Source organism: Corvus cornix, chromosome 7, assembly GCF_000738735.6.
Source record: "Corvus cornix cornix isolate S_Up_H32 chromosome 7, ASM73873v5, whole genome shotgun sequence".
Classification (NCBI taxonomy): Eukaryota; Metazoa; Chordata; class Aves; order Passeriformes; family Corvidae; genus Corvus; species Corvus cornix.
In genome coordinates, this window is record NC_046337.1 from 12,410,235 (window position 1) to 12,431,327 (window position 21,093).

Consider the following 21,093-nt stretch of genomic DNA (forward strand, 5'->3'; position numbering starts at 1 on the left):
ACAAGACAATGAACTACAGCTCATACGACCGACCAGAGGGTAACTAATATCATTCCTTTCTGAAAGGATGTACACACCAAGCTGCAGAAACTGTCTCCATGGTGTGCATCATACTGTTAAACAACGCCACTTTTTCTCTTACTTTTTCCCGAGTAAGTACAGGAATAGAGGGAACAATAATATACATGAATTTTTAAGAACAACAAAAAGATATTCTTACATTAGGTGAGACATTTTGAGACTTCAACACATGCAGACACACCATTACACACAGGCTTGGATCAAGTCTATTTACATGGGAGAACGCAGAATTGGATTTAGAAGTGAATTCATATTTTTTGTGGGCTTTAACCTAAGACCAGTTTTGAAAATTACTGTATTTGCAGATAACTTCAGATGTATACATTCCCATTTCAGTGTCAGTTTAATATCTGTAGAGAAAAATTAACATCCCCCAACAAACACAGAAACAAGAAAAAACTGCAGTTAATAACTTGGCTGCAAACTAATGAAATGCATCTCTGTAGACTTAGGAAAAGGAAGGGATTATTTAGTGCATTTGTTTACCAAGAGCATCTCGTGATTGATTTCAGGGACATGAAATATCATGTTGTCAAGATATCCAGTCACTGCTGGAAAGACACTATGAAAGCAGATTAGGTTGCATTACATTTTTTTTGTTACCAATGATTCTACCAAAATGGCTTAAAGTTTTTCAAATTTCACAATAAGCAGGTTCCATACCGTACTGATTTGGACAACTACTGATTTAAGTATTTTTTTTTAAACTTATACATATCCAACCCCAACAGCTTACCAGTCTAAAACTCACTGTAATTACTTTATGGGTGACAGTACAGGTTTAGCTAAGGATGCCCACACAAATGATTCAAATAGGTTTTCAACATATCCTGAGGACGACAGGCTCCACCTCCTGCACACACTGAGGCTTTCTATTGATGTTGTTATTGATCACTTATTATAAGAAAGAGATTAACAAGGAGCTTCGGAAAATATGTTAAGCAGCAAGGGGGAGAGGGAAAGAGGTTAAGGAAAAAAGCAGCAGAGATCAGGATTTCCAGAAGTAGGATGCGACAACGTCACAGACAACTACACTTTACTCTGACAAACTCTTTTTATTTTGACATAACCTGGCACTGTTAGCTAACACAGCATCCCTGACCCACTCCTGAGTCTGGCCTCTCGTTTTCAGCCTTGCATCATCCTCTCCCTACTGCTGACATAGCCATTTGTACAGCCATATGGTAAACCAGAGTGGGGAAATAAGCAACACAATTTTGGCAAAATTATTCCTCAGTCAGACCAATTCCCCAATATGACTCACTGTGCAGCGGCAAAAGCACTACAGCAGCACAAGGAGGGCAGCAGGTGGCCATGAGGAGAGGAAGGCTTCCTTCATGGTCAAAACAAGGAAAAGAGTAAAGGTATTAGCATCCAGCCAAGGGAGTATCATTCGTTCATTCATTTTGTTAAAAGCCATCTCCAGAAAAGAACAAAAAGGTGAAAAATGGTGAAAAGATGAGGAAAATGTGAAGATAAATTCAAAACTGAAGCTTTCAACTGTGTATTTACTGAATTTGGGGCAGAACACAACCAGATAAAATAGGGTAATAACTAGAATCATTGATAGGATAATAATTTTTTTAATGATGAAGCTAAAGCAAACATTTCAAGTGATGAAAAAATCTAAGGAAGTGTGCAAATTAAAAAGGGATTAAGAATGATGATAAATGGAATGGAAGGAGATGAAGGTGCAAAAACAGAGGGGCAATCACTAAAAGAGACAACAGCACATTCTTCCTTGAAGCACTGGAGACCAGAAATTTCATGTATTCCCCACCACTTCCATAGCTACTTATGGACTATCACAATAAAAGTATGGCTTTATTAAAAAACCAAAGCATACATCAAACCTGTTAACTTCCATATGTCAGTGCTGAAATGATGTCATTCTGTGTTTATCCAAATCATCATATATATATATATATATATATACACACCTGAAACTGTTGCATCATTTCCGTACTTATCTGCTAAAGACCTCCCTTAAAATTTCCTGCATTATTTAGGTCCCTTTCACCACAGAACACACAAGGACTTGCATACAATACAGCAAACAATGACAATGAAGAATCATTGGGAAGAAACAAGTGGCGTGTGATTTGTTTTGTGGTGTCTGAATCGTTAATTTGTATTTTGTTTCAGGAGATGCCAGGGGAGAGGTTAAGACTACAGTGTCAATGCAGACAATTCTGAAAAGGTCAAGTTCCCCAAAACATCATGAAAATTCAGTGATAAAATGCAGCCAAAGACACAACGTGACAGAGGTGATGGAGATTGACAGAAAACTACTCTAAAAGGCTCCCTGTACTGTTTCATCTGAAGGGGGTGCAATGTCTGGCGTATCAAACAAAATGGAATGGTAGTTACCAATGCAGACATCAGAGACGTTTTATTGAAGCTGTGCTTAACTACAGAAAGAAACTGAACAGAATACACACTGAAGTGCTAAATCTGACCTAAACCCCTCTTTCTGTTTGTGCATTAAGTGGTCTTCAAAAGTACAATGTGGCTTAATAGAATCCATAATGAGCAGCAAGACTCATCCTACTGTGTCTGTACTGGTAGAAGACTTCCACAGAACCTGGTATTTGGTGCACTTTCTATCTTCAAATTTATATACTCAGTAGGCGTACAAAAAAAATTTCTCCTTTTATCCAGTGATCTCAGAGTTTGACTGGGAAACTATTTCTCATTTATAAAGGAGTAGAACAAGATGCAGAAAACCAAGTAATTTGCCTGTCATTACACAGTGAGTCAGTGGCAGCAGCCCACACTGGTCATACATCTCTTGCTGTTCTTATCAGGTACTGGCATTAGAATAAGGTCTTTTATAATAGTTACATCCATATGTATCAACAACATGATCCTCACAATTTCAAATTTATGTTCGCTCTTTCTTTTGCTCAGAAAATGAACACTAAGCTTATACAATGCACTCTAAAAGATAACACATTAGTGCCTTCCTCTTTCAGCCCAGTATTTCTTTGACTGAAAGATACCAGAAATGCTTTTGGGTTTCAGTTTACCAGGAGCATTTAAAAATAGTTAAATATTCTACACGATAAAAGTTACAGCTATCAGTACCTACATGTTAAAACCAAACAAACCTAGGAATGGATTTATAATCAGTCTGTATGTGGCTACATCAAGGAAGGTTCACTGCACACAGGATACGAGTCTTACACGTCTCCATGTTATTCATCACTGTCAGGATTACTGAGTTCCGGATCTTTTATCTGATCCAAGTGAGCACTCCCGTTCTTATCTGCAGCACGTGCTGTGCCAGCCTTTTTGATGCAAAATTTTTCTCCCTGTGGTATGAAAAGTGACTAGTGCATGAGGGGTGGGGGGGAGAATGATGATGACAGTACAAATGAACAAGGAACAGTAACACATAAACAAAAGATAAATTGTTAGAAAAAAGGTTAATTTATGCAACTCAAAGAAAAAAAATTCTTCTAGTTAACAAGCAATCCTTGAATCCCACAGAACTTGGCATAAATTCTATTATCCCTTAAGCATATCATCTTTGGCACACAATCACAGGAAAGATTGGATTTTATCTTGATCAATGACTTTGGCAGACCTTTCCAAAAAGAAAGACTGTTGTAATTGGTGCTAATACATTTTCCTCCAACCAGCCTCTGCCTCTGCAGCAGAACTTTCACTTAAGTTTCTTACTGTGTGCTCAGTTTTACTATTTGCCAAAATATTGATGGAGTCTAGACTTTTAATTCACAATTATTTTTCTTATCCTGCAGATGTCCGTGTCCAAATAGATAAACTTATATTGAAAATAATCATTGCCACTTTTGCCAATGAAAGACAAAGAATGATATTCTGATGTGTGGAAATACAGTGGTTGTGCTATGGAGAGTTTCATGCCAGTGCATTCAACAGAACTGGCTTAAAGCTTTCAGCTCAGGCAGCAGGGGGTGGGTAGTCAAGGCCAAGCTGATTATGTAGCTGCTTGATATATCTCCTCCCAGCTGATATGTCATGTAACTGTACAGGGATGGAGTCCAAAGACCTGTAACTGATGCCCAGTTGTGGGTAAATCAGAAAAGCAGCAGCAGCTGAAGGAGTAAGAAAGCAGGATCTGCTCCTTCCAAACATCTGTCATTATTGGATCTTTCTAAGAGTTATTTGAATGTAGCATCCTGGATCTTGACCCACTGTATGATTGCTTCTGCTGCACCATGCCAATCTAAAGCCTATCAACCCACACCACCAATGAGCACACACCCCCATCACACCCTGGTGACAGAAGATCATTACGTGTGGCACTGGACTTGGAAAGGCAAAGGCAGTTGGAGGAAACAACCTCCCCCTAGGAATGCTGCAGGCTCTCCACAGGTGTGGGGAGCAGCCCCACCTATATACATGCTCTTAAGCTTCTGATGTATGCATACAACTCTTAAGCTGCCAGTGAAGGTATACATTTCCCTAAAAAGGCAAAGTATGGATAACATTTAGAATAATTATATCTTTAAAATGCACTTTGGAATCCGCATCGCCATAGATAACCTTGCTTCACAGAGTTTGCAGCGCTCAAGGGATGTGTTACTGCTATAGTCAATAGCAGTCAATACAGCAGTGAGAAGAGCTGAGGGGACATGGATTTAACTGTGCATGGCTAAGCTAACATCTTCTGGAAAATGACTACCAGGCATCCGTGTAGGTCTTGGAACAGTAATTGCTACAGAAGAAAAATATTTATACACAGTAGCCAATGTTTAATTGGGCCTAGGGACAGGAGAAGAAAGATCCCTATATATTTTCAGCCATACCTGTCTATTAGACAGCCTAGTTAGCTTTAGGTTACAAACTGAAAGATGACTTTCCAGAGAGCAAATAAGACTCTTCAAAAACAATTTAACTGATATAGAAACCAATGTTTTCTTTCTAAAACAGAGACTGACCCAGAAATAATATTTTAAATTTACTTCTCATTAAAAAAGTTGTAAGTAGTTAGGAGTCCAAGTTATATACAATTTTTTAACTATCCCATGATATGTATTCACTTCTTACCTGTTCAAATATTATGTTCCATACATATTGATACTTTTCACTTCCCTGTATTTTGATAAATACATATATATAGCATAACAGACTGATAATCTTATTGAAATACGCTGTAAATCTGAACAAGGACACAAATGTTAAGAGTGAGCTGTAATTAGTGGTGTTGCCACATTAGTCCATTTGACATTCAGATTCAGATGTTCCTGTTGATCGGCCTTTTGTCTGTCCTAATAGGGCACCAGTAGCAGCATTCGTTTCCAGACAAACCAACCTCAGCTGGTTTCAGCACAAACCTCTTCAAGTAAGAGGCCATTATTTCAGTTTGTTGTCATAAGGTCAGTAAATCAAGATACCAGTATTTCAAGATATAATACAGATCACTGTTAAAATGGAGATTCTAACACTGACACTAAAACTGTGAATGTGTCTTATTTATGCAATCCCTTTTTAAAATTAAGACCTTTCAAAGCTCTCATAGAACGCTTTTTCTTTCCAGGTGTATTCTCATACAAAAAGCAAAGTCTGGAAAGAACTGCACAAGAGAACCTGTCTTAGAAGACTGAAGTATTTCTTAGAAAATAGCTTTATAAATACGTTTTTTAAAATATAATCCATGTTCTATAGACACAAATGAATTTGACTCTTACCATGACAAGTTTACCGGACAAAAAATTTTAAAATTCTGCACTGAAGCTTTTTTCCCCAATAAATTCACAATCACCCCTAGTTTGTGCTGTGGGTGAGACTTCCAGAGCTGCTATCCTCAATTCTCTTCTGTTATCCAAGCCAGCAATAAAGATCATTAGCCAGTGCAAGAGTGGGTGCAGAAACTCTTCTAATACACTTTGCTCTAATGGTGACCCACAGATAAGTATTAGGTGGGTTATCCTTGCTTGTGCTTTGCATTGGGAGCTATTACTTACATCACTATCACCATTCCCAAATTCCTTTCCTACTCGCCAATTCATGATTCAAATTCAAGGAGAAGTTCTTACGCCTGAAATACTTGATTTTGTATTATTAAATAGTATTAATTTTTTGAGTACTCAAATCTTGAGTTTATCTTATTTGCCTTATGGGGTAATCCAGTTCTCTGATATACTAAAATTTTTTCTGAACTCTGTGTTATCTACAGCTTTCAATAAGAAGAGACATAAATGAGATAGGATTAATTTCAAGACTCATTTTTGAAGAGCATGACTAATAATGCTTTTAGAATATAACAGTCTGCAGGGCTCTCTCTGGTCAGCTTCTGATCCAATTTATGCTTTCTCTGCTGATCCCAGTAGTTTTCACAACCCCTCACGGACACTGTATCCAGTCACTTATAGAAATGTACATTCGAGCTACTTCATTCCCAGTAACACATGCTTAAATCTAGCAAAAAGTGTCATCAGTGTGTTCAGAATATAAGAACAACACTTATTCTTAAAAATTAAGTTAGAAAACTGTTTTCTGAAAACATAAATTTTCTTTATAAGTTAGGACAATTTCTATATCTAACAAGCAGGCATAATTCACTGCAAAAATACAGAAATTGCATACAAGGTGGTTATACACCGATTCTGCTGAAAAGGATCTTAGAAGGTAAGTGGGAAGGAAAGAGAGTATTTTTAGTAGGTCATAAGATACAAACATAAACCAACTATGTCACGCTGTTGTAGAGAGGGAATTCCTCATATGAGGATACTGAGTCAGGCGCACAGCCCACGGGACAGATGAAGGTCCTCTCTCATGATTCTCAGTATTGCAAAACCTCAAACAGATTCAGTTTTAAGCTTCCTAAACCAGATGCAGGTTAAATAAGAACAGTCAAGAGCCTGTTCCAATACTAAGCAGTACCAAAATGAAACACGTGAAAAAACAGAATAATAAACGAGAAAGAATTCAGATTACTTCATCCAATACTGCAGAAATCGAATGTATTACAGCTTTTTTCAAGCACTTGGAAACACAATTTTTATCCATATATAGCTGATGGAATGTTTATTAAGACACTCAATGTTACACCTATTAGATAGTAGCTTTAGTTTTTTTATCATGGTATGGAGGAGTCCAACACACTCACAGACCCTGCCCTGGCAGAACAAAGCACTTCTGGAAAAGGAATGACAAGTACAAAACACAGTAAAGTGGTCAGGGAAGGATTTGGTTCAAACTTAGGACTGTATTTTTTGGTCCCTGAGATAAATTTTTAACAACCTGTTCTACAAGCAGGGTATATACTTGTATATACTTTGAAACCATGGTCAATAAAAGGGATTACCTGACAATATGGAGCTATGAAACACAGTGTGCTGTACCAAGCAATAACTTATTTCTTGCTTATTTCTATAATTATATTTAATTTTATCCACGTTTCAGGTTTTCTGGCACCTACTTGCATGAGCTGGATAGATTGCTTCTTGCCCAGTCTTCCCCATCTCCTACCCCTTCTGGTATTTTCTGGGGGGCTCTTCCTGTTCTATTTCCCCCTCTTGCATTCAAAACAAATTACAAACATTTGATGCAAAATGTATCAAAATGTTTCTGACATATTTGAGGTTGCCTGTGTAAGAGCAGCAGTGCAAAAGAGGATTAGTAATATCCACAGTGGTTTCAAATAAAACATGAAGTATTGGGTTTGTCTTGCTTACTGTCATAAACTGTATTTCATAAAGAAGCAGAAAACAGATAAACCTAAAAACACAGAAGGATGCTTGCTTTTAGACAAATCTAAAATGATTTTTTGCCCTTTAGCATAACCAAGTTTCCCTAACTAAACCATTTTTAGATGCCCATTATAATTTCTTCCATTTTATAAATTTGTTACATTCAAAGCACCTACAAGAACAGAGGAAGGGCAAGAATGCGTTTTAGGGGAAAAAAAAGCCATGTTTAATAAACTTCAAACATTAGGCTTACAAATTGTGCCAGCAACGTTCCATTATCTTGTTTCGATAAATGCTGAACAATCTGGGAAATTAAAAGAAGCTTCACATTGCGGTGACAAAATTAAGATAGGTTTCAGTGCACCTATCAGTCAGTTGAAATGCAGAACATTAACATACTAACTTTGTGGATCCTTGAATGATATAAGTGTCAAGATGAAAGCAGCTGACTCAAATGCAATCTGAATTAGACAGAAGTGGAAAAGGAAATGGAGAAGAACTTTGAGGAACCAACAGAAGATCCAACCTCACTTTCTATACTATTTTTTTTAAGATAACACCATAACAGCACTCAAATCCTAAACGCATGTAATTCCAAATGACAACACTGAACACTAATGGCCCTGCAGTTATGACATTGTCTGTGTTACCAATCTTGCTCCTCACCATACTCTACCTTGCCTCTCTTTCCCCTCATCACCACCAAAACACTTCTCAAGGTACAGGGTAAATTTCATCTGAGTCTTTCCACTCCAAGTGTTAGGACTAGAAAGTGAAGGACTAGAGACAGGCCATACTTCCTATGTCTCCATCGAGCTGAAATGTTTCTCAAGTGCCAAAACATGCACCTACTCATGCATCAAGGTCAGTGAGGAGGGGACTGTGGGTCTGCATCTCAAGGTGACTGGACTGGTGGCAGCAAGTCTCAGCACCAGTTGGTTCTCAAGATGAAATTCCACAAAGAAGCTCTCAACACCTCCTTCTCCTCACACAGAACCAGACTGTCTGGTGAGCATGAATTAGGAGATTGGGAGGGTGGGGAAAGGCTACTGTCATCTAAAAGGCCCTGCTGGTAGCTTAACTTGGTTTTCTGAATTACCAGCAACAGAGAAAAATAAAACTAGAATACAGAAAAATCTATTAATCTGAGTACCCTGCTGACAACCAGAACAAAACTCTTCCCTTCCAGATGTGCTGCCCACCCCAGGTGGTAACACTGTACCCTTACCTGACGGAAACTGCATGCATGAGTTGCCCAAAAGCAACAACACTCAAAGCGTTCATTTATAAGGCAGTAAAGCACTACTGAACACAGAGTGCTGTATTTCACATCACATCATCTTTGAGCTACTTCAAAAGAAAAACACCATCAATTTTCTAATGCTTCTGGTGTGCCCAAACCACCTCCTTGGAGATAATCTCACTTTCTAGAACCCACCTAAGAACTTCAGGATCAAAAGGACTGTTCCAGACAACATGGCCTGAGGTGTAATGTGAACATAAAAGCCTGGAAGTACTTCCAGTGTAAGCCTGCACTACCACAGGTTGGTCACTTCTGTGGTTGTTAGCATCAGAAAATTGAGCATTTTGGAGGGGAGGATATGCTTTACACTGTATCAGTTGAACAGATAAAAATTAACCAAACAACTCCATTCTTTGAAGACTTTTTTTTATATTTTCACCACAATATAAGAACAGGAGACTATGCTTAACATTTGGTTGACCTCTAAGGAAAAATCCACTAGTGAATATTTCACTGACAACCTTTGCACAGAGCTCAACATGCAAATTAACATGAATAGAGCTTGAAAGAAAAGATTAAAATTACACTGTTTTGGAATGGTGAATGTAAATACATCATTTTCAAATGAAACTGTCAAACATCTTGTTGTGGTGGTAAAAACCAAATCACTATGCAAAATGATAATACAAGAAAAGTCAATTGTATGTTTCTAATAATAAATGCTCTTATGGCTTTTGAAGTCACAAAAAAACTCTTGGCTGAATTGAAGCATTGATTTCTGTAGTTATTTATGTGCAGTTCCTATTAGAATTCTATTGAATTCCTTGAATGGTGAATGGAAGTGCTTTTGAAAACACACACAAAAACTGTTAAACAAGGGACAAAATAAATGGAGAGTGTCGAATTGCCAAAAAAAGTTTCAAAAAGTCAACAGAACATTTCAACATTTTTTGAAGTGCAAGCATGTATGACATGGTTTGACAGAAAATAAGTCTAATACAAAAACAATACACAAAATATATTTCCCCATCACTCTTGAAGAGGAGCACTTTGCTTCTCAAACATTATTTCTAAATAACTTGCAATACTCTTAAAATACAATCTATAGTAAAACATAGTTCAATTGTTAGAGAATTTTAAAATGCTATCACTCCATCTTTTTGTCCACTATACACCCAATATGATGATATTTTATTTACTATGTATACAGATATATCTGAAGTGTACAATGTATGTTAATTATGCTAGGAAAATAAGGATATTTATACATTGCCAAAAGAAAAGGTTTCACTGTGGGTTTTTCTGAGTACTAACAAGAGACATTTAAGTCTGGAAAGCAGATTTTTAGAATGTAGATTTCTGTTTACAGCAGAAAAATAATAACATTAATAAGTTTATCTTCAGAACTTCTGTATCAGCCTATTTTTAAGTGAAACCACGTTTGTTTTCTCATGGGAAGTAATGAACACTTCTGAAGAAATCTTACCATAGAGTGCTCTTCAGCAACTTAAGTAGTATCTTATTTTGAAGCAATTTAAAATTATTATTATAGCACTACTCAATACATCTAAAGATTCTTTTTTTTTTCTATTTTTCCTAATTACTCATCGCAACTCATTCTGCTGAACGATGGCAACTCCTTTGAATCTGCAGTTACACATCTTTGTCCCTAACACAATGACATGATTGCTATCATGTGCTGCTCTCTGATGATGAGATCTCTGGTCATATAACACATCCCAGTGTAGTACACAACTGCTGCAGCACACACAGTTATCATGGCACACCACAACACAAAATATATTCAAATTAATATGAAAGACTTCAGTGGGAAATGCCTTTTGCAGATACCACAGTAGCTACAATCATTTCCCACAACAGTTGGAATGAACCTGTCTGGCAGACATACGAAAAAAAATACTGTAAAGAGGTGGATTGGAAAATGCTTACATCAATGTAACTTAGAAATAGAAAACAGGGATTTGACAAAGTAGCTTTACTGGCAACATAAGTTCTATTCAAAGGTGGCTGAACATGAGCTGAAGTTTCAGATGTTAATCAGGTTTCTCTTTCAAGCTACTCTCTCACATACATTTCATTAGTATAATTTCTACAAAGCACTTTTATTTGTTTTCTCAGGACGGTGTATGTGCTTCCAATGCCAAAGAAGTTATTATCTGTATCACCCTTATGCAGAGAAGAATGCTTTTTATGAAAATCCTGCAGAAAGCATCTAGCATTAATGAGCTCACATATAGCTTTCCTGTAAAAGGAGGGAGAACATATGTAACTGGGGAGGGGACAGCACCAGGATCATTAAAAGGAGGCAATGCTTCTGCTAGTAACTACAACAGAGTCTTTTAATTGCTTACTTCAGTTTTATTAAATAGCTTACAGCTATCTAGAGAATTTCCAATCTTTCATTTAATTAATCTCACGAATGAAGGTCTCCTGCAGGAATTTCCTCTTGGAGGACTTTTTGTCAGACGTTCATTTTCAATCTATTTTCTAGTCCTCTACTGAGGAATTCTAAGTGTAACTGTATATATACATCCTTAGTGGTTACTCACACCTCATTTTCTTACTGTATGTCTCTCCATCTTTCAAGTGGCATGTTTTTGAAAGTAGCGATATTTTAATTAATATCTTTATTATGTCTGTTATTCAATTCCATAAAATTTACTTAACTATTGCAAAGCTTGAAAATAATCCAGAGTTTCTGCAAGCACGGGGATTGTGGAAAGTCAAAACCAGCTTTACCAAAAGAACCCAGGCAGCATCCACCATACTGCATCCCTCCCCAGGGGCACACACAGGCACTTTCCCAAGCAGATCTAGGAACTGTAGAACAAAATAGTCAAATCTATACTGTGAGATAAGGGGAGAGACAGTATCATCAATACCTTAAGTCTCTTAAGTAATAGCAAACCTATTAAGTGAAGATGCCCAAAAATTGTAACCACATCACACCACCCAGAACAGCAAAGCAAAGTCAGGTTTTCCCAACAACAAATTCCAAAATTATTTCTGTAGCCTAAATTTGAATATCTGAAGTTTTAAAAATTCAAGCCACTTCCAGCCTGAGTAGTTTACAAATTTAACTTACATGATACATGTTAATATATCATACAATGAAAGGAGAAGCAAAATATTAATCAGTGAAGGGTTAAGAAAGGTAAGAAACTTTTGTCACCATTAGTGGTCGATCCCTCCTCCCCTAGTTGCATGTACAGCTTGAGAAGAGATGACAGAACCACAACTGTAACAGACCTTAGTACTGAAGGATCTACATCAGCAGTCCAATTTAAGCTCACAGGAAACAAGTAAGCCAAAAAAATATTCAAATCATTTCGAGGTAAGACCCCATAATACAACCATCTGTTCTGCTTGTTCCATTGTAATACCTCTTCTGCATTGCAGTTTCTCCCTCCTGTGGTTGTGTGTACCACAGTAATTTCAGCACAGTAACTTCCCAACAGATCATGAGATTTGCTGACATAAAAAAAAAAAAATTACCTTTCCCTTTTCACTATGTTTACCAAAACCCTACATATTTTAAAACTATTGCAAGGCAGCTTTCTTTTTCCTCTTTCCCCTCTTCTCTATCCCGATTTAGACAAAAATTATACACCCCTTCAGTTTTAGAGGCAGACACATTCCAGTCTTTCAAAACCTTTTTTTCCACATTACATCCTTCCAAATATTAAAGAGATCTGCTCCACAGAAAGCAGGCGCACTTGGATGAGCTAACAGGACGCCCTATCTTCTTACAGAGTCAACACACAAGCCTAAAACATAGTAAATGGGGAATTACTTGTAGATTAGGATTCCCAAGACTCATCCACAGCCTCATTTGCACTCAAGTACTAAAAACAGACTGTGGCATCAATCCTAACCGAATCCTACCTCCCAAAAAAAAAGGCAAGAGCCTCTTCCAAGGGAAGTCTTAATAGCAGCTCACAGTTTGGAGGTTACAGGCCACAGATTTAAAACTCAAATGCCAAGTTCCATGAAATTTTATTTTTAAGTCAAACTCATTGATACACATCCCTTCTCCAAAAGTAGAGCTCTTCTAAATAAGGGCACTCTATAAACTCAGGAAAACATTTTAAGAGCAGTACTGAGGCTATATGCAGTTTAGAGACAATACAAAACTGGCATATGCAGCGCACATACACAATTCGTATGGGAAAAAACAACTTACAATGCAACACATCACTGGACATCAGCATCGGTCATCTTTAACCCTATTTACACATCAAAAGATAAAAATATGTCTCACTTTTTCAGATGACATTAAAGGCTTGTTGCATGTATCAAGACAGACAAATGCAAAGTGACATATGCTAATTTTAACTCTCTCCAAAGCCAATTTTTCATGGGAAGACTGCAGGTTTTTTCCCCAAAAACATCTCTGAATTCACTGACAAGGTTAATAGAAACAAAACAAACCCAGTTTTATTATGGGATCTTCCTCCTAAATTATTTGTCATTTTTTTTAAGCAAAAGCATTGAATCATTGCTGTAAAATCTGAGAAGCATTATTTTTTTTCTGTACCAAGAGAAATACATCACATTCTGGATTATCTTTTTGTTCAAATCAGTTATAAGAGCTTTAATTACAATTACAATTAACATGTTTTGCAACTTATAACTATTTGACATGGCTTAGGAAAATATAAGGGAAATACTGGAAGAAAATATTATAAATAAAGAAAATATAAGGGAAAGCACCATCATGAAATTATCTCTTGGTCCAGATAAAAAAACCATTCTAACATGGAAGTTCAGAGAGCATTAATAGCAATAATTGTTCTTCCACTGACTGGTATATTTTCCATGTGCTCTTATTGACCATGTGGTAATTTCTCTACCTGAAGGACAGGAATTAACATTTCTAGGTCTATTCAAGTCTGAACTAAGTGTGAAGTTACTTCAGCACTGCATCTCTGTCGGCACATACGAGAGAGCACAAGTTCTGCTATGTCACACCTGAATCCCTCCTTTTAAAAACACAGCTTTGCAGTGTTACCAAATCCACTTGCTTGACTCTTTTGCAAATACCACCTTCCACTGTGACCAGAAAACACAGGAATCTTGCTTGTTAACCTCCTCCAAGACAAAGTATGCCAGCCTATCTCTGAGACAAAGGAGCCACAGCAGGCTCTTTTACCAGCTGCTGCTCTGGTTTACATGGACACCGATCTGCTGCAGATAGAGTTTCAATTTTTGGTTTTAAACCTGACCGACGCCATAAAAAAAAAAAAAAAAAATAGCAGACAACTTGACTAAGAATCGTTTTCTCATCTAAGAAAACACCACTTATGTAACTTTCATTGCACTCGATTAACACTTAAGTTTCAGAGCAGTACTGATATAACTCATTTCTGTCTTTTGCAGCAGACACAAAACATTGTTTGAAGGGTTGGTTGATTGGGTTTTTGGGGGTGGTGGTTTGTAGATCAGGGAGATGTTGGTACACAAATGCAAAAAACTGGCCAAAGGACTCAGGAAAAGCTAAAGTACACTCAACTGTCTTAAAGGTTAATATCCTTCTGGAGACAAAATGAGGGTCACTTGCTTAACCCAAGCATATTTAACAGCACAAAACCAAATCAATTAAAATTGTTACTCCTAGCAAACACCAAAAAAGAGCTTACATTTAATTTTTTTACAATTAGCTTATTAAAACTATCAAACAAAACAGCAAAATCACACAGAACTTAATACCTTCTGACTAGAACATCATCCCAAGAAAAAGCACCAGTTAGAACGTTTTGAGTAGCAGATATTTAGTGATTTTTAATTTAAAGTCTAAAACCCAGGTTAATAAGAGAACTTACTACATCCTCCTTAAATCTAATCTACAGAAGTCTAATTAAAAAAAAAATCCAAGTATGAAAATGTTAATCTGTAGCAGCACTACGTTTGATTGTCATTTGCAGATCTCGGCTCTTGGTCATGCAGAATAATTCAGTTATTATTCTCTAATCTAGTTACCCTGAAAAAGATAAGAAATACCCAGAAAGGCAATGTAAGAATGCACATGCCATAGGAAGTGGATTGTCTATTTCTTCCTCTTTAATCTTAGGGTCAGAAGGAAAACTGAGAAGTGGCAATGAAGAGCTCACTTCACACCCCAGTCAGTGAAAATATTTCCCAAAGCATTCTTCATTACAGATCATAAGTACTCATAATTAAAAGACTGTTTATTTTAAAATGGATATTAGCCATTTCCCCCTTCCTCATGTAACTGTAGAGATGGCAGTGTCTCATAAACCACACAAATGGAACTGCATTTATCATCCAACAGTCACTGTGAACTTGTCCAAGTAATTACAGTGTGAGACAAAGTAGTGTGCCAAGAGAGGTCCAGTTGCATCACCCTACCAAGCCTTTTTTTGAAGATGCATAAACTGAGAAAGGAGGAGCCGGTTCAATTCTCACATTTCACAGAGAAATTCATTGAGTTGTGTTTGTCTGATCTACCTGAGAACCTCTGTGACCATAAACTGCAATATTGTCTGGCATGTACTGGGACACTGTGCATACAACCAGCACAGACTTTAGTGTGCTGTTAACCACATTCTTTTAACTTACACATCTGGACGTTGAATTCTGGTAAGAGAGTACATCAGTAAAACTTCTGGGAACCCTTTAACTGCTATAAACTTGAAGTAATTTATTTTGTAAGTGACAAACTAGTTTTCTAATAATTCTGAAATTCTCCAAAATAAGGATGGAGATTTTGAATATATACCTGCATATATAATACTATAATAATTACATAGATTAAAAAAAAACTCATAAGAAACTCCAAAATTTTAGAAACTAAAGGTTTTCAAAAGCCTACAGAAAATTGTTTTTGTGCTACTTCAGTGGATTACAAGTCCTGAAGGAAAAACAGCCTCTGTTCCCAAACAAGCATATATCAACAGCTGGTCCAGACAGCAAAGATCTGCTGCTGATTACCAGCCCACTGCTGAGCTCCTTGGATTTTTTTCTCCTGCTCAGGCCATTCTCCCCTCTTTTCTCTTCCACCTTCACAGTTCCTTCATTCCCCCATGAACAATTCCATATTATATACATACACAAACCATTTTTACAACTATTTAGGTTGGAGCACATTAAAACCCATGAGAATTTTGTCTGGCCATTTTATGAAAAGTGACAACACCAGAGTGAAAGTGTGGTATTAAAAAAACAAAAAGCGCAGTCAACCATCTGCTGAAAGATTCTCTTATTTGACCACTTTATAATTGGTGAGAATGGAAGTGAGGTGACACAGCAACAGGATGTGAAGGCATGGGATTCACATGATCTTGCACCAAATTTAAACCCAAACTGGGGGACGGAGGGAGCAACGCACATTCATGACGAATCAGAGGATCAAACTATTGGTAGTAAGAAGACCCAAGAAGACAAACCATAGAAATGTACTATTTATCAGTTTAAGGAAAATAGTCTTAACATTGACTCCAACAACAAAAAAAACCATGCACATGACTACCGTTTGTTTTAATTAAAGTTTTGACCAGTTGAAAAGTTAAAACAGAATATCCAATCCACTGTAATTTTCAGAAGACATTTACCCAACCCACTGACTACATCCAAAGTCTAAACTGCCTGGAGCAAGCTATTCTGTTTCCCACACGCAGGTGAGCTTATGGCTGACCCATCCTGCTTATCTTCCCCTCCAGTTTAACTTCCACTCAATTCTCCAGAACACGCCTGCAGAGCGTGCATATGCGCACATAAACCAATGCACAAAACTCCCACGTACACTCAACAAACTCCTCATAAAGTAACAACCATGAATAATGACCCAGTGAAATGGAACCCCCAGATGCTGCTCAGGACCTTTCAGCAGTGCTGTTACAATATGAAAGAAATCTTTTACAAGTCCCTTTATCCCCGAGTAATCATGTCACACACCAGTGTATTAGGCTGCCAGCCCTGGAGCCCTGCATGCCCAGAAGCCCCTATGACATCACACAAACACAACCAGTCACACACAGCAAAGGAGCCCTGTGTTTGTCCTGACGTCCACTGAGTCACAGCCAATGTTTGAGCTCAAGTTCCTGCAGCAACTTTTGTGTAGGGATCCCTCTGCCCAAACAGGGGTCACTGCAGGATCTGAGCCAAAATTATGCACCCTGAGTATTAACTTACCATATATTTCAAATATGCTAATGGCAGTGACATGTAAATAGTACTATATGAACTCTGCTCATTAACAGAGAGCTCATCCTCTCCACAGAGTCATTAGCATTACTTCTAAGATTACAGGATTTTGGTTTTTATTCATGCATTACAAATATAGCTGCTAATAACAAATTAATTCTAGTCACAGAAAAACAGTATTGGCTGAATTTTCCTGCTGCTATAGTGAAAGTGTACCCAACCCTGACAGTATTTTTAGCAAGGGTGTTCCATCAATACTGCTATGTACAACCCAAATTAGACACTAACAGGACATGAGAATTGTAAAGCATGGCAACAAACAATACATGGACAATTTTGCTGAACAAGAAGTAACCATCAAGTACACTCTAAATAGGTAAATCTGATTCCAAACAAATTTAACTGCAAACATAAGGAAAACATACTGAAAAGTGAAATTATTTAATACATTTCTGCTAGTAAGGAAAATGCATCTGTATTTCAATGTTTAATCTGACTTTAAAAAAACTACAATTAAAAACACACATCATCTAAAAATACAAAGAAACTGTAATGACAACAAAATTATAGCAAAAAATCAGACTAATAGTACATTTCTGAGTTTATAAAGCATAAACTTGCCCGGGAAACATATTGACACACATGTACATATTTGTAAGCTTATCACCCAGAATCCTATTTTATCAACATGGTGCAAGCCAGAGTCATGCCAATATGTAAAAACAACTTTTTAGGTCAGTGAAGCAAGAAATCCATTGTCAAGAAAATGGCATCCATAAGATTACAATACTGAATATATTATGTTCAGGCAATGAACTGGAAAACTTTCCTACAATATACGTATCTAATAAAAAATGGGTTTACCAATTCTAATGTAACTCATTCCTGTACGCCTGCAACGCACATTTACAATGTGACGAGCACACAATGTCTGCATGCGTGTGAACACGTCGGTGGCTCCCAACATTACAGAGCACTTATTTGCCAAAACAAGCAGGCAAACGTGCACTCACAAAACCCCCTTACCACAGAACTCTGAGTTTAGCTCAGGGCAAGAGAAATAGCCCATGGGTGAGCAAATGTATGTGCACACTGCAGTCTAACAATTACTCTTGAGCTGAGATCCATTAGCACTTCTATAATACACAAATATTTTCTGTCGCACAGTTCAAAAAAATTTTAACAGCTTGGCCACACTGAAGTCCTGGATGGGTGTAAATAGCACCATAAAGTTCATTCACGTGTATTTTGCATCTGAACGATGTGTAACAGACCAGAGGTAGGAACATTTCACGTACACTGGCAGCTCTCTAGTTAGCTACTAGGTCTTCGAGATTTTTGAAAGGAAAAAGACGTTATTCCTCTTCCAGCCGGTGCTGCACCAGCATGCACGCGTTAACCCATCACCAGGTACACGGAAAGCCTCTGTCGCATATAGACACAGCGATTATACAAGCCTTCTGCTCGAGGGAGACACTAAAAATGTACCAGAGGAATGCAACGACAGCACTCAAACCTATTTTCCCTGCCCATAACCAGGGCAACGCGCACATGTGCCTAGAAAGCACAGGATCGCAAAGTTTTATATTAAACACGCTAAAATAAAAACGCGTTTCAGGCGTTCGGCAGAGTTCACCGCATTTCAGAGACCCCGACCTGCCCCCGCAGCTCGTTCCCCTCGAGGCTGTTTACGCGCCTTCCCCCCCCCCCCCCCCCCCCCCCCCCCCAGCTCTACACAGCCCCCACACCCCCTTCGTCAGTGGGGAGCCGGCTCTCCTGCTTTATTCGGAGGGGGGAACCGGAGGGAGAGCGCACACACGCGCTTCCCCCCCTCCCCAAAAGGGCTCAGGGCAGAGCCGCTCTCCGCCCGCGGCAACCTGAGCGCAAAGTTGCGGGAGGGGGGGCGGCGCGGGGGGGTCACAGCACAGAGACGCGGCTCGCAGCACCCCTCGTCCCCCCAGCCCGGAGCCCCGAGCGCGCCGGCGGCCGCCTTTACCTTCATGTAACATCCACGTCCTGGTTCCAGATGGAGCGGGGAGCGCGGAGGGAAGAGGCGCGGGGGCTGCGCGCTCGCGCCGCTGCCGCCCCGCGCGACCCCCAACCCGCCTCCGCGGGCGCGCGCACGGGCACGCGCGCCGCAGACGCTCGGGCACGCGCAGCGCCCGCACCCCCCCGCGGGAGCGGGATCGAGACCGGGAGCGGAGACGCCGCTCGCCGCCCCCCCCTCAGTCTTCCTGCAGCGCCCGCCCGAGCCGCAGCCTCGGGAGCAGCAACAGCAGCCGCCCCGCGCCCCGCCGCAGCGGCGAGCGCCGCATCGTACTGCGGTGGCTGGGCGAGGGAGCGGGGGGAGGAGGGGGGAAAGAGCTGGGGAAGAAGGGGACGGAGGAGCCCCGGGGGGAAGGCGGAGGACACCCCCACCCTCCGGCCTCTCCTTCCCCCCTCTCCTCACAGCGACCGGCCGGAGGGGCCGCGAGGGCCGGGGCTCTCCCTCACAGGGCGCGGCACTGCCTCGCACGGACCGGCAGCTGCCTTGCTCCCGGCCGGGAGGCAAAAGGGACCGGGGGTAGCTGGAGCGGCGGGGCGCTGCAGAGGCGCCTTCTCTGCCGGCGAACGAGCGAGCGCCCGTGGGGGAGGAGAGGGGAGGACCTGCAGCCTCCTCCCCTCATCGCCGCCCTCCCGCCCGCCTCACGCGGGCAGCATAGCAACCGACATGGCAGCTGCGCAGTCAGCCGGCGGCGGGCGGGAGACGGCCCCGAGAGCTCGCGAGAGCCGAAGGGGGGCGGGCGCTGTGCGCTCCTTTCTATTGGCCTTGTCGTGTGTCCGTAAAAGGGAGGGGCAGGACCGAGAGTGCGCCTGGCGGTCTGATTGGCTGGATCTGCCATGGCTGCAGGCGGCGGTGAGCACTGATTGGCCGGCCGAGCCGTCACTCACGCCTGCAGCCGTGTGCCGAGGCGGGCGGCGGCAGGCGCTGGTTGTGCTTGGTTTTCGCTGTTCTCCCTTGCCTGTGGGACGGGGTCCTGCTGAGGGAGGTTGTGCCCGTGGAGCCGCAGGCTCATCTTCTGACCCGCGCCCTTCGGAGGGAGAAAATGAGCCACAGAGGAGCAGGGGAGGTGTCTTAATGTCGTAACCCTCCGTCTTGGTCACATGGCCACCCAGCCTCACCCTGCAAATGTCCCAGGGGGTCATTACTGCCTGTAGGTCCTTGCAGAGCTTTCCACAGTATAAGATGTATTGTGCCTCTTGGCTACATAAAGATAGTCATATGTGGCCCATGGGAAGTTTTGCGTTCAAAGACGTGGTTTAACACAACTCGGTCCTTTGATGTACTTACACTGTGTATGAAAGAGTTTGATTAAAAATGACTTTAATGTCCACTTAACTAAAATACAACCTCTCACAACAAGCTCTTTACCTAATAACAGACACATAGAATATATAGAATCATTTAGGCTGGGAAAGACCCTTAAGATTACTGAGTCCAGTGTTTGGGAATGAGTTCCTGGATTTCACAATTAAATTCCTAACCATAGCAAGATGTGGAGTAATACTGAAGAAGTTTGCATGTTCTCTTCCAATTAGGAAGCTTTCTAAAATCTCATTCGTTTGATGTTTGCAAACCTTATACATATTGCCAACCTAAATTGTTCTTGTGCCAGTTTTGTTCTTTTGCTTAAGTAGTCCTTCCCTCTTAGCAGTGTTTTCCCCCAATTACTTTTAATAAAGCAATCGTACGCCCTCCATGTTAATAGGCTTAATAATCCAAGGACCTGTAACCTCTCCCATTTCCTGAATGAGTATTAGAATATACAGGATATTCCACATGACTTCTTTCAGGAACAAGTTGAATCAGGGGTGAAAAGACTGAATTTGGGTAACGCAGTCAAGCAGAAATTTCAGATCACAATC

General features: G+C 40.0%; 1 protein-coding gene across 5 annotated transcripts in view; it reads right to left on the minus strand.

Moving 5' to 3' along the window:
* Positions 1 to 19,291, minus strand: part of PTPN4 (protein tyrosine phosphatase non-receptor type 4) — a 112,003-nt gene extending 92,712 nt beyond the window's left edge. For 2 of the 5 annotated variants that reach the window (XR_005602288.1, XM_039554692.1), the window contains exon 1: positions 19,184 to 19,291. The gene's annotated coding sequence lies outside the window, so the exon portion shown is untranslated. The remainder of the gene's footprint in view (positions 1 to 19,183) is intronic. The other 3 variants (XR_005602289.1, XM_039554689.1, XM_039554690.1) reach the window with 2 other exon arrangements.
* Positions 19,292 to 21,093: the final 1,802 nt, after the last annotated feature.